Below are 15,096 nucleotides of genomic sequence, written 5' to 3' on the forward strand. Positions count from 1 at the left end.
GGAGGAGGCAAAAGGAGAGAGAATCTCAAGCAGACTCCATGCTGAGTGCAGAGCCTAACCTGGGGCTTGATGCAGGACCCTGAGATCATGATCTGAGCCAAAATCAAGAGTCAGACACCCAACCAACTGAGCCATCCAGGCGCCCCTCTGCATATAGTTTTTCGTTAATATTATTTTTTAGAATATTGTGAAGTGACTGTTCCAAATTTTGGTTGGTAGAAGGGTGAAAAGAGACTTAGTAGAAGAACTAAGGAGGTGGAGAGGCCAAGAGAATATAAATTCAGAGAAAATGTGAGGAGTGCTTCGGAGATCCCCAGGTTGGGAATCTGGAGCGCTTGGAGCACATGGTGCTTTAGCCAAGTTCCGTATCAGGAGACAGGGAACAGATAGGTCCAGCTCTCTTCTGGTCTGTATTCTTATCTATCCATGTTGCAGTTTACCTACAGTAGTCTTTTTTAACTTTTTTTTTCTTGTTTCTTTAAATAATCACCTCCCTAAGGAAACTTTGCAGATAATATTTTTCCTAACTATCCCCCACCTTTACCTTATAAAATTGCACCACAGATATACAGAGTATCTGTTTATGTACTGCCGTCCTTCAGAGGGGCACAAACCACTGTAGCGTCTACACTGTTGTGGGGCTGACATCAGCTTTATCAAGCTTGCATGATCTAGAGGTTTAAGTTTCCCCCGGGCTGCAGATCTTGTCTAGTGGGCTCCTTCTGTAACTGTGTTCTCTGGGTCAAGGTGCACTTACTGCTTTCTAGAGGGATTTCTTTAGGGAAAACAATCTGTTATGTATCCACATCTCAAAACCTGTCCTGCCATGTGATTATTTTTCTTCATAACTATCTCCAATGAGGAGTAGATTTTCCTCCCAGTAGACTTCCCAACGCAATTTAATTCCTTATTAGTGCAGTTGATTCATGAACACTTAGGCAAGTTTCTACTTTCCTTAGGGGCCCAGGGACATGTTAAATGGTTTTGTATCATCATAGTCTAATCCTGAGTAATAAAACATGATCCAGGAACAGCTGGTTAAATGACTTGTCCTCCCAGTACACATTTCAATCTTTCTAGGACCATAAATCTACAATCATTTGTGGCAAACATTCTTTCCATTCATTCCAGATGTGGGTAGAGGAATAGGAGGAGGATGAAGGAAGGCGGTAAGGACAATAATGGTATGTTAGCCTCATTCAAAATTTGAATTTCCAAATTCTATGCACAAGATATTTGCATGATTAGGATAAGAATTTCTCCCTCATCTATTCTTTATTTTAACAAACACAGTGAGTCTGTTTCGCCTAACTGTACACATTTCTACGTTTTGGTTACATATATAGCATGTTACTTTGATCTGGGACCTTCTAGTCTTTAGAACTACAAGAAAATAAATTTCTCTTGTGTGTAAGCCACCCAGTCTGTCATGTTTTGTTATGGCAACCCTAACACATGCACGTGCACATGTGTATGTATTGTATATATTGTGTAACAATTGGATACTGTATTATATATATAACCTCTATGTATTGATATGTAAAAACATGATTTTATAAATTGTATAGTAATTGTATATTGTTCAACAATATAAATAACATGCGGTATATGTAGATGAGTCTACTTGGGCTGTCATAGCAAAATACCACAAAGTGGTTTAAACGACAGAAATGTTCTCAGTCCTGGAGGCTAGAGGGTCCAAGATCCAACCGTGGGCATGGTTGGTTTCTCCCGGCCATCTCTTAACACTGCGTCTGGCCCTGCGTTGCACACACATCCTAGGTGTGGCTCTGTCTTCTTACAAGGCTAACAGTCACACTGTATTAGGGTCATACCTTTAGGATCTCATTTAACTGTCGCGGCTGCCTTAGAGGTCCTGTCTCCGGATACACTCACCTTGGGGTTTAAGACTTCAACATGTGAATTTTAAGGGGGACAAAATTCAGTCTATGACATCTTAAAATTAATTGTGGCGCAGCTGGGGCTTCCCTCACAGGGTCAGCACCCTCCCCCGATAAGAGTAGACACGGTGGCCTTCCCCGCTGGTCCCCAGGGGGTGGAGTACGTGGCCGTGGCAGGTGCGTGGGGAGGGAAGGGGGGAGTGGGGAAGGGGGCAGGGGAGTCAGGGCAGGTGCATGGGGGAGGGAAGGGAGAGCAGGGGCAGGGGGCAGGGGTCAGGGCAGGTGCGTGGGGGAGGGAAGGGGGGCCGGGCCTGAGGAAGAAAGCAGGAATCGCGGAACCCGCTGCCCCTTAGGCCGCCGTTTACCCTCTAGCCTGAGACATTGCTGAAGAGAAGCAGACACTTTCTGGATATTTTCGGGGGGCCCGAGTTTGAGGAAGCACTTGCAGTCACCTCGTCCCTATTTTAGCACCTGAACTTTCCTTCTGAAGGTCAGTACAGCCAAAGTGAATCCTTCTGTCTCTCCTAACACACACGTTACACACTTAAAATGTCTGCAGGACAGCAATATCGAGTGTTAAACCAATCCAGATGTTTAGATCTTTTTATATTTGATTTGACTTAAAATCAAAGTTAGGTAGCATAAACCTGGCCTTAAACATAGCTATACACGCATTACATATTGCTCTCCCAACCTGCTTCTTACAAAATGACATCACACTAAACACATTAAACAACAATTAGTTGGTTTTTTCTCCAGTCTAAACAACATCTTGTAGCTACTGGCTTTTGGGGTCAGTATCCAAAAAGCTGAACAATTAAAAAAAAATATATATATATAACATATATAATAACTGTATACATGGATATTGAATTATTTGTTCAGTTTTTCTAATAATGGTCATTATTGTTTCCAGTTTTTGTCACTCCAAATAATGTTGTGATGAATATTATTGTAATATATTTTTACTGCTGCATCTATTTCAGAAGAGCAAAGTCTTAGGGGTTAGAGTGCTATGTTAATGATTATTTTACATTTTATTAGAGCTGCCAATGTCCTTCAACAAATATGTCAGCAAACTTTCCATACATTTACACCAGTAGTTTTTAAGATTATCAGTCTCTTCCACCTACCAACACTTTATATTATTTTATCATTTTTTAATGTTGTAACTTTTTAAATTAAAAATTTTATTGTGAAGCATATCACACACACAAAAGAAGAACATGTGAAAAAAGTACATTTTAAAGGCAAATAATAAGATGAACTTCATGCTCACCACTCAGAGGAAGCAAGAGAGCATTGTCATGAACTTAGTCCCCTATGTGTCCCCTCCTCTCTGTCCCTAACAGATGTGAACTCTACCTTGAATTTTCAGTTAATCATTCTTGCTTTATTTTTTAAAATGGTTGTGTTGGTCAAGGTTCTCTAGAGAAACAGAAATAATAGAGTATACATAAATATAGAAAAAGATTTATGATACAGAACTGACCCATGTGATTGTGGGTGATTTTAAGTCCCGTAATCTCAAGGGTGTTGCCAAGTTACGGAACCAGGAAAGCCAAACTGTACAATCCTGGTCAAGTCTAAAGGTGGAGAACCAGGAAAGCCTGGTGTAGCTCTACTTCATATAGCAGGAGGCTTGAAACCCAGAGGCTGATGTTTCAGTTTGAGTTCAAAGGTAGGGGGAAAAAGTGAAGTCCCAGCTCATGGATCACCAAATGGGGTGAATTCCCTCTTGTTTGATGGAGGGTCAGTCTTTTTGTTCTTCAACTGATCTGATGAGGTCTACTCGTATTAAGGAGGGCGATCTGTTTTATACAGTCTGTTGACTCAATTTCTTCAACTTTATTGTGTTATAATGGACATAAGTCACTGTGTATGTTTAAGGTGTGTGACATATTAATTTCATACACCTACATATTGCAAAATGATGACCACCATAGTATTAACCGATACCACTATCATGCCACTTAAAGATCACTTCTTTTTTGTGATGAGAACGTTTAATATTTACTCTCTCAGTGACTTTCAAAATACAATACAATAGTATTAACTAAAGTCACTAAATGCTGTACACTAGATCCCTGGAACTCATTTGTCTTAACACTGGCATTTGTACCTTTTGACCAACGCCACCCAATTTGGCTGACCATTTTGCCCCACTCTACACTAGGTTTATATGAGTTCAGCTTTCTTAGATTCCACATATAAGTGATTTTTATAAAGTACTTGTTTTTCTCTCATTTCACTTAGCATATTGCCCTCAAGGTCCATCCAGGTTGTCAAAAATGACAAAAATTCCTTCCTTCTCAGGACTAAATAATATTTCATTATATATCTATATCTTTCTATATCTATATACATATAGATATGTCACATCTCCTTTATCCATTTATCTGTGGACGCTTAGGTTGTTTCCATATCTTGGTTATTAGGAATCATGCTGCAGCCAACTGTCTATATAATGATAAAACAGCATCCGGTCATATTGGCATTTTCATTTCCAAGTTGCAGATTGCTTTATAGATTTATTGTCCCCTTTATTTTTATCTTCTGCTAAAACTATTAATTATAACCTATTTTCCCTTTGAAATAAATGCAGATTTTTATTATGTGGTAAAAGCATAAATATATACATATTTAAATATGCTTATGTACTTTATTTTATTCTACCAATTTATTTGTGATGTTATGGATATGTATGTGTACGTGTCTGTCCAACAATGTTTTGATTGCAGCATCTTCATAGCAAGTTTTAATGATTATGATTTAATGCCTTAAAATAAAATAGGTTTCTACTGCCAAGATGAAGTGAAAAAGGTGATTATCTGGACGATTTGTTAAAAACATGCTCATTTGTAGCCTTAGTTTTCTATGTGACTAACTTGATGATCCAAATCTTCAATGGTGGTGATGCATTCAGGATAAACGGGGAACTCCTTTCCTTCAACCTTATAATATGATGGCATTGTGAAAATCGCTGTAAATAGTTTTGCAAATACAGTCTTATAAAATGCAATTTGAAATAAGCTCATTTAGGCTAAAAAAAAAAATCCTTCTGGCACAGCATAAATTTCGGCTTTAAAATTTAACTAAATTTGGGATCCCTGGGTGGTGCAGCGGTTTGGCGCCTGCCTTTGGCCCAGGGCACGATCCTGGAGACCCGGGATGGAATCCCACATCGGGCTCCCGGTGCATGGAGCCTGCTTCTCCCTCTGCCTATGTCTCTGCCTCTCTCTCTGTGTGACTATCATAAATAAAAAAATAAATAAATAAAAAAATAAAATTTAACTAAATTTGTATATTACAAATATGTGCAGGACAAAATAAACTTTGAAAACCAAAGATCCATTTCAGCATGACAGAAAAAGGAACTCTCTTCCTTTTTTGTACAGAGCAGCTGTCATGTCAGAGGCACCTTGTTTTGGTGGGAAATTTGATGATGGTTTAAAAAACCTTGAAGTTTCTGAAGCAATTTAAATATGATCGTTAATGACTTTGGAGTGGATTAGCCCTTGACCTTTCTGTTCCCATGGTATTTTTCCCATCTAGCTTTGACATATGTAACAGAAAATTGTGCTCTTCAGATCACTTTGAAACTTCCAATTATGTCAAGAGGCCTAACTTGATTTTTGATTGAGTTATAATGGCAAGAGCTGATCTCTAGAGGGGGTAACAAATGCAAATCAGTGCTCTTTGGGACTCTATGTTATTAGCTGTAATTTTCTTAACACTAAAAGGAGACATTTAAAAATAATAAAGCTACGGCATGATTTTGTGTACATGATTTAAAAAAATTATTTCTAAAAAAAGTCTAAATTAGATTATTTAATATGACTGCTATTCCTACATCAGTTCTCATCACTGACTACTTACTTCTAAAATCCATACAAAAAGTCTAAAAAATATAGTGTGCTTTAAATATCATAATATCCAGAGATAAAAATTTTATACAACTTAATTTGAGAAAACTTAATCATAAAATTTAAAAAATTCCAAAATGAGTAACAGGTAAATCATATTAAACTTTGAGTAATTAATAAACTAAATTCTTAGGAATCAGTTTCAAATGCAAATAAAGATAAAGGAAGCAAATATAAAAAGTAAGCTGAGACATGGAAAAAGAAATATTGAAAATCTTCAGATGGTAAAAAAGTGATCACTAAAGTACTCTGTGCTTTCGAGCATAAGATCAAATATATGTGAATATTGCTGAAGAGGGGAAAGAACCATTTATTTTATAACTGGATTATTTATGTAGGCATATGTAGGAAGAGAGTTTATAGTATGAAAAATGATATTTGATGACAAAGAGAAAATTTTATTTCTTTATAGCTCCTTTCTTAAAGATTTATTTTAGAGAGAGAGAACATGTGCACACGCAAGTTGTTGGACAGACAGAGGGAGAGAATCTTCAAGCAGATTCCCCACTGAGCACAGAGCCCTATGCAGGCTCAATCCCAGGACCCATCACATCAGGACCTGAGCCAAAACCAAGACTCAGAAGCTTAATGGACTGAGCCACCCAAGCTCCCTTGTTTTTTTTTTTTTTAGCTCCCTTGTTTATAACTCTTCAGTGTAATTCTAAGTGGAGCACAAGTCAGAAGGAAGATTTGCTGTCTTTGCTGGGAATGAGGAAATTAGACTTTAAAAATCTGCTTTTAACCAAATAAAATTCTGTTAGGTCATTATGTTATTTTGATTTCAATTCTTGTGTCCTAGTAATGTAGGCCCTTACTCCACTTTTGGGATATATAATGAAGGTGTTAAATTGGTGCATGACAGTTTCTTCTAGCTAAATTTATATTTGTTTAATTTCTCTATAAATTCTTACATTCAAAGATAAGAAGGGACAAGGGTTGAATTATAGCCTGCAAAAATTCATACATTAAAGTCCTAACCACGAGTACCTCAGTACCTGACCTTATTTGGAAATAGGGTTTATGCAGATGTAATTATCAAAAGCTAAGGTGAGGTCATAATGGAGTAGGGTGGCCCCTATTTCATTATGACTGGTGTGCTTATAAAAGGATACCCTGTGAAAAGGCAGATATACACAGGGAGAACGTCACGTGAAGATGAAAGCTGATTATTAGGATGATGTTTTTACAAGTCAAGTAACACTAAGATAACCAGCAAACCACCAGAAGCTAGGTGGAGAAGCTTGGAACATACTCTTTCCCACAATCTTCTAAAGGAACCACGCCAGCTGACATCTTGATTCTGGAATTCTAGCCTCCAAAATGGTGAAGTAATACAGTTCTCTTGTTTGAACTATTCAGTTTGAGGTACTTAGTTACAGCTGCCCTAGCAACTAATACAATAAGCATCCACTAATCCTTAATCCTAATTTTTCTATGATGCAGTTAAGACCAATGAAATAGAGATAAGCAGAGTGTATCGTAAGCTTATAACCAAGAAAGGATGAGTTATAGTGCCAGAATCAGATAAAAAGACTAGGGCAATTGGAGCAATTTAAGTGAATGTTTACCAACAGATTTGCAAAAAAAGAAAATTACCTAACTACATGTAATAATTAAGGACAAATGTGATCATAATTCCTTTGCCCCTGGGCATTAATTAAAATTTCATTGATTCAACAAATATGTGCCATTTCTTATTCTGCTAATATATAGGTTTTTTTTTTCTGTTCATTATCTATCTACCTTTAGATACACCATTTATTTCTTGGCAAAAATAAATTGTTAAAAATTAGTGCGCTGAATATGTCATAGATATATTATTCCAGTTTAAGACTTTAGGAATACAAATAACTCAAGTGTTTCAAATATAGGATCTTTCACCTTGTCCCTTCTTTTTGCTGCAGCTTATTACTGGAAGTGGTTTTAGGTAAGATGAAAATAGAGAAAGAGACTAATGACATCCTGATCCATTAAAATTTCAATAAAAGCTACTGTAGTTTACCTCACCGAAGCCATTCACAAGATTGATTGGCATACTCTACAGAGTCATTTTATTCACAGATATCTACAATATGCTGAATTGTCTAGGATACTTAGCTGTTCATTAAAACACCTGAACATTCCTGCTCACCTATAGAGTTGTATTCTAATCAAGAGTCAGGTATTTGTCCTTGAGCCTGTTTAATCCAATTTTAATTACAGAATTCAGTCATTATTCTGCAAACCAATGAAATATGGCTCCAAATAGAATAAAAAAATATGTGCTGTCCACTAATAATAGAATACTTTGGAAAATCCTGATAAGGACAAAGCAATAAAAAAATTGCTGTCATATTTAGTGTGCTTGAACCAGCTATTAAACGTTGAAAGAAAAACTTCTAAAATCTAGAATTACTATTCACTCAGACAATTTTGTAAGTATTTTAAAATTCTTCATCTTTTTAACACATTTGGAAGTAAAAAATCATAGCTCATTATGGGTATCCTTTATATAAAATATTATGATAAACTTCAGTTTAATGGACCCATACTCAAAGAAGAGGCCTGGCTCTCCATCACAAAATTGGAAAGTTAACATATAAGTTTATGTTTTACATTAGAACAAGATGTAGGGGATCCCTGGGTGGCTCAAAGGTTTGGCGCCTGCCTTTGGCCCAGGGAGCAATCCTGGAGTCCCGGGATCGAGTCCCACGTCGGGCTCCTTACGTGGAGCCTGCTTCTCCCTCTGCCTGTGTGTCTGCCTCTCTCTTGCTGTCTGTCTCTCATGAATAAATAAAATGTTTAAAAGAATTTTTTTGCCTTCAATAAAAAATGCTTTGCCCTGACAGAGAAGTAGATGAGGCCAAATGCCTGAGAATCTGGATCCTGCTGTGAAGACTGAGAGATAAAAAATATGAAAATAAACAAGAGTGAAGGAATAACAGGGAGGGAATTATACAAAAGAAAATTTCTGTATGGATGGTATTATTTTTTATTGAGGACAACTGTCCATCTAAAGTTAAATTTAAGGGCATAATTAAGCTATTACAAAGCAAAATTAATCATATTTGGCAGAGACTGAAATGACTGACCTCTGAGGTGAAACAGAACAACAGTATGGTGGTTTTGAAAAAGGATATGATCTTGTTTAGAGCTCACACTCAACCATTGTGCCACACTGCCTCAACAAATGCCATCAGGAAAATGATACAATATTTATATCAGTGAAGAGGTTACATAAGTACTCAGAAAATGAGATGTTTGTTTTATATCCTTTCTACTGTCAATTCTTTGTTTTCCTTCTGGGAGCTGCAGAAGGAATAAAGTTAGTCTACTCTGTTCTTAACAAGGAAGGGAAAAGGATGGAAAAATAAAACTGAACCAAGATCTTCTGAAAATTTGAAACCTGAAAAAGAAATAAAACTAAGAAAACCACGTTCTCAACACATCCTGAATTTTAAATAAAGCTGTATTTTGAAGATTTTAGCTAACTATGGTCAGATATCAAAGAATGGGTTTACACATTTGCCTCAATTTTTCTAGAGTGGAGGAGACAAAAATACAAGTCTGGAGAGATGAAGGTTAATGCAATTAAATAGTTTATTTAGTTTATACTTTTATACCACTGATCATGCCAGAAAAATAAGACTTCCCATTATAGATAGGGTAATGCTAAATAAATTCTTCAAAGATCAGCTAATATTCTGAAATATTAAACTTCTACTTATTGAAACATGACTTATCATGTAAGCTTCCTAGATACATAGGAAGATATGCTACTATATAAGACTAATAGTTTCTTTCAGATAAACATGTCATTGAAAATTACTATAATTATATTATTTAGAAATACATCTTCCATACTTCCCAGACTAAAAACAATATACAAATAGCAAGGACTAATAACAATAGTAATAGGAATAGACAAAAATAGCAATATTATGGTATCATATCTAAATGGGACTAGGCTATACTAATGTTGCCCTTGAAACTCTAAGTCCCCGGGAAAGTTAAAAAAAAATTAAGATTTTATTTATTTATTTGAGAGAGAGAAAGAGAAAGCATGAGTGGGAGGAGGGGCAAAAGAAGAGAGGGCAGGAGAATTAGATTCCCCTGTAAGCAGGGAGCCCAATGTGGTGCTTGATTCCGGGAGCCCAGATCATGACCTGAGGTGAAGGCAGACACTTAACCAACTGAGCACCCAGGTGACCCCGGAGTCACATTAAATCAGGCATATGAAGGAAAGCAAAGCTCCATTTTTGTTACAATAATATGTATCTTTTAAGAGAAATATTGTGTTGAATTAATACTGGTTGATCCGTGAGGAAGCTAACCAGTGAGGAGGTTGCAGTGATATAGGACAGAGGAAATGGTGGTCTGGAACTGAGTCTGTTTGAATATTAGATATATTCTGAAAGATTTCCTGATTAATCATCTGTGAAATATAAGAGAAAGTGAATCAAGAAAACTGCATGATTTTTTGAGTAACCAGAAGTTTGAAGTTTGGGGGAAAGATAAAGTTGGTTTTGGACAGGATGTTTGAGATATTGATATTAAATATTCAAATAAAGATGTCAATAGGTTTCTGAATATATGAATTTGGAGCTGGAAAGAGAAAGAGAGAGAGAGAGAAAGGAAGATGGGTAGGAATATAAATTAGAAAATCCTTGGCATAAATATGATATTTAATACAGAACATTTGGTAATCTCACAAAAGGAATGAATATACATGGAAAAGAAAGTCTCAGGACCAAGCCTGAGACTGGGGCATCCCCACATTAGGAAACTGAGGCTGAGAAGAGGAAATAATAGGTCATTCAGGGAGATAGAAAATAAAACTCAGAGGGTTGTTCTGGGAGCCAAATAAAGAAAGTGTTTCAAGAGGAGACACTGTGTCAAATACTTTTCATAGGTCAGGTAGGAGCAGTAGTAAGAATTGGCTATTGGACTTTGTAAAATAGAGGCCTTCGTGATTCTGACTAGTTTCTGTGGACTAGTGAGAGCAAAGTCCTCATTGCAGTGCATTTAAAGAGAATGGGAGGAAGTAACTGGACAGCTGTAAGACCAAAGAAATTGGAGTGGTAAATGGTCAAAAAAGTGGATTCATAAGATTTTCTATTTTGTTTTGTTTTTAGATGGCAGCAATCATGGTATATTTCAATACTGATGAAAGAAAGGATCCAGTAGATTAGAAAGCATGGATGATTTAGAAGTGAAATTCTAGGGATGCCTGGGTGGATCAGCGAGCAGTTAAGCGTCTGCCTTTGGCTCAGGGCTGATTTCGGAGACCCTGGATCGAGTCCCACGTCCGGCTCCCTGCCTGGAGCCTGCTTCTCCCTCTGCCTGTTTCTCTGCCTCTCTCTCTCTCTCTCTCTCTCTCTCTCTGTGTGTCTCTCATGAATAAATAAATACTTTTTTTAAAAAGAGAGAAATTCTAGATCTCTGCTCTTGAGCAAATGAGAGGTGATATCTGGAAGGATTAGCTTTAGAAAGGAGCAAGAGTAATTCTTTTTTTTTTAATAATTCATTTATGGTTGTATACACTGCTCTCAACATCTTTGATTACTGAAGTACAAATTATTACAAATATGTTGGCTCTTTGTAGGCTTCTTCTGTAGTTATTTGAGTTTCTTTTCTGGTAGGTTATAAGGATTTTAACTCCATGATTTGTTTTCCACTTCACAAACTTTTACCAATATCTTTTATCTCTCATCATCCCCCTTTTCAATTCTTCTTTTTCTTGCCAATTTTTAATTTACTATCATTATCTTGAGATTTACAGAGTGATCAGGTAAAGAAAGCATTCATATCAGTGGATCTTTTTATTTGCTTTTTTGGACTGCCATAAACAATAGAAGGTAAATTGCTACACATTCCATTTTTAAGTGTTGTGCTATTTTAGGCAGTGCATGAATAGATATTTTTAATTTTAATACTCATTACCTTATTTTAGTGGATATTAATCTTTACTACTTATGAAAGTGACACTGGTTTTCATTCACTATTGTGATATACAATTTCTTTTCTAAAAAAATTTACTAGAGTCAGTGAGTTGATTTAAAATTTATAAATTAATGAATGTTAGTTAGCTAGAAACTGATGTTAGTTTCAGAAACCTATGTGTGTGATGGTTGATTTTACATGTCATCTTGACTGGGCGAAGGGATGCCCAGATAGCTGGTAAAATATTACTTCTGGGTATACCTGTGAGGGTATTTCTGGGAGAGATACGCATTTGCATCTGTAAACCCAGTGAAGGAGAACTGCCCTCACCAATGTGGGAAGGCCTCATCCAATCTGTTGAGGGCCCAAATAGTACAAAAAGGTGGAGGAAGCATGAATTTACTTTCTCTTCTTAAACTGGATGTCCACTGGTCTCATGTTCTCGAGCCTCTGGCTTTTCGATTTGGATTGAATTACACCATTGGCTTTTCTGGTTCTCCAGCTTGCAGACAGCTGATGGTTAGATTTCTCAGCCTCCACATAAACCTCATAAAACAATTCCTATAATAAATCTCTCTCCCTCTCTCTCTTCCTTTCTTCTTCTCCTCCTCTCCCCCTTCCTCACTCTTTTGTCCTCTCTCTCTAGTATATACTCTGGGTTCTGATTCTCTTGCAACCTAGACTAAAACAATTTTGCTTAGGCTACAAAGAATCTAACTTCCCTAAAACTAGTACCTGGTCCATGGATAGATCTCTGTTCCCTAGACACTAATAATAAGGTATATACAAAATGAAAGAAATAAACGTTTGCTTCTCATGTTGTATAGCATGGTCCTCTATCCACATGCTACAGGATTTAGTGGTTAATACTGATATTAGATATTAAGTAATAAATTATTGCCAAGCTCTTAACACTTTGATGTATCAATACCTTTTCAATCTGATTATCAACTAAGTGGGGCATGCTAAAAATCAGACTACTGGACATTTTACACAGAAGGAGGTGCAAGAGATCCCCAGGAATATTCAGAACAGATGACCTGAAAGGAAGAGGAGTATGAAGAAGGACTCTGGGGAGCAGTAAGGATTGGAAGTAGAAGAAGGGTTAATGAATAGGGAGTGAAGATGATGAAAACAACTTAAAAAGGCATGGATAATCTTGGTTTAGTTCAAAATTTTTGCTAGTATCAGTACTTCCTGTAAATATTAATGTTAATTCATACATCTTTCAAATATGACTCCTGCATGCTATTTTATTTTATTTTATTTTTTTGCATGCTATTTATAGTCTAATTCTCTTGCATAGGTGAATGAAAATGGCAATTACTGTAAGTTATTTGTGCTTGTTTAGCGATTTTATGTAGCTCTCAAATTTTTTAAAGATACATATATTTCTTCATCTGAAAATCTTTCATGTAAAACAAATGTTTACAGGATTATTTTTTAATCAATTGTATGACATTTTTTAGACTCCCCTGTAATACGTCACTACCTACTTAGCAATGAATGGATTGCCCAACTGCCTTTAAACCAAGTTGATAATATAATTTAGCCAAGATATGTTGTGATGGTTTGAAGACATAAATTATTTAGGTAAAAGTAACAAAAACAAAGAGATACAACAAATACTCATCAGAGAAAATGGGTGCCAGCAATTAAAGATGATCTTTCTATTTTCCATCATCTAAATTAACTACAATGCCTGAAATTTATGGAACATATTTCTTTGGCCCTTAGAAACACTTTCTTTAATTATTATACATTATTTAGATTATATAGTATACCCAAATCATTTTATACATTTAAATATTAATAACAAATAAGCTCCAAATTAAAATGTTGTTTTTTTCTCAGTTCAAACTACCAGCCTTGCAATGTTATCATTGAGAATTTAGCTGATTAACTATTTATACTTAGTATTAAACATTTATTGTTCAAAAGTTGGAATGGTAGGTGAACAGAATGCTGCAGTTTTATTTTTTATTGAAGCACTTGATCAAAAAACAATTTTTAAACAAATTGAAATACTCAAAGAGAATTTTAGATTTAAAACATGGCTTTGAAGTAATGTATTTTTACTCCCAAATGGCTATTCAACACTTGTTTCTCTTCAGATCATACAAATCTTTTGCCTTTTACAAAATGGTTTATTTATTACTGTTCTTCTCTGCCAAGTTCCCAGATATTTTTACTATATTTCTTGAGAAAATTAATTTATTTCAAAATTAGTAGCAAAAGCTATATCTTAAAATTACAAAATTAATAGAAATTAAAATAAAACAAGACCAAATATTTATGTTTTAGCTGGACTAGAAAAAGATTTTTCTTTTAAATTTTATTCCTTAATGTCTGGTTTGAGCCTGATGCTACTAAGGATTTGAAAAAATACACAAAGTCTATGCTTAAGTTATGAAATGATTTCTTGATATTTCATTATTGTGGGATATAGTTCCAACATGTCCACCTCAATGATGTAGCTCCGAGGGACTGAAAAAGCACTAAATGCTTAAAGAACCTTTTATTTGGATTTCAAGGTCAGTATTTATTGCTCTGGAGGACCACATTTCTTGCATTAGAAAAGTATTCAGAGTGATTTAAGCTGCAATATTATTTTGAGAATTGTTCCTTTTTATCACCTAGGGCCAAAGGGGTACCTATAAATGTGTCTTGCTTTCCTATTCTATTTTAAACCTTCTCTTATCAATCGTTCATCATCGTCCTGACTTGGAAACTTCTCTTATAAAGGGAATCAATGATCTTCATGTTATTAAACCCAATTGTCAATCTCCATCCTATGTCTGGCTGTCAGCCATAACTGATGATCAGTCTTCCTACAGTAGATTAAAAATGGCCATGGATTTTTTTTACACTTCTCTCAATGAGGTTTGTGCCCCCTTTCCTTTTTCTTTTTTTAAGCAACATCCATACTCACTTTATTTCAAAAACAGAGGGTCACATACCCAAAGGGCAGCAGGACTAAGCCACTGTGGGGCCTTGCTTGAAGTGATCTGCCTTTGCCTTCTGGCTCCAGAATGCCCCATGACCCAATGGCTATGAGGATGCCCCTTGATGGCACATGTATTAGAAAGGTCAATTCCTCTACTGCCCAATGGAAGTGGAAAAAAGGAGACAAAACAGTCAATGAGCCTCTGGAATGCTGCCTCAGAATCACTGCAGGGCTGAACTGTCAGTCCACAAATGTGAGTGGGAGGGGATCTAGGAACAATGGATGGTGTTGGCAGGAAACTATCCTGGATGACGTGCACCTGACACCAGAATACACCTTTCATTAGAATGAAGGGAGCAACAGAGCCCTCAGAAAAGATACAGATGCAAAGAGTACATTG

General features: G+C 36.1%; 2 long non-coding RNA genes across 2 annotated transcripts in view; one reads left to right on the forward strand and one right to left on the reverse strand.

Annotated features, from left to right (window-relative positions):
* The window catches only part of LOC112661439 (uncharacterized), a 31,520-nt gene extending 29,603 nt beyond the window's left edge, over positions 1-1,917 (reverse strand). The window contains exon 1 of the long non-coding RNA XR_003137696.3: positions 1,836-1,917. This is a non-coding gene — a long non-coding RNA (uncharacterized LOC112661439). The remainder of the gene's footprint in view (positions 1-1,835) is intronic.
* Positions 1,918-2,002: 85 nt separating this feature from the next.
* LOC125752878 (uncharacterized) overlaps positions 2,003-15,096 on the forward strand; it is a 34,971-nt gene continuing 21,877 nt past the window's right edge. Inside the window, exons 1-2 of the long non-coding RNA XR_007403403.1 lie at positions 2,003-2,078; positions 2,255-2,391. This is a non-coding gene — a long non-coding RNA (uncharacterized LOC125752878). The remainder of the gene's footprint in view (positions 2,079-2,254; positions 2,392-15,096) is intronic.

The sequence above is a fragment of the Canis lupus genome, chromosome 18 (genome assembly GCF_003254725.2).
Source record: "Canis lupus dingo isolate Sandy chromosome 18, ASM325472v2, whole genome shotgun sequence".
NCBI lineage: Eukaryota > Metazoa > Chordata > Mammalia > Carnivora > Canidae > Canis > Canis lupus.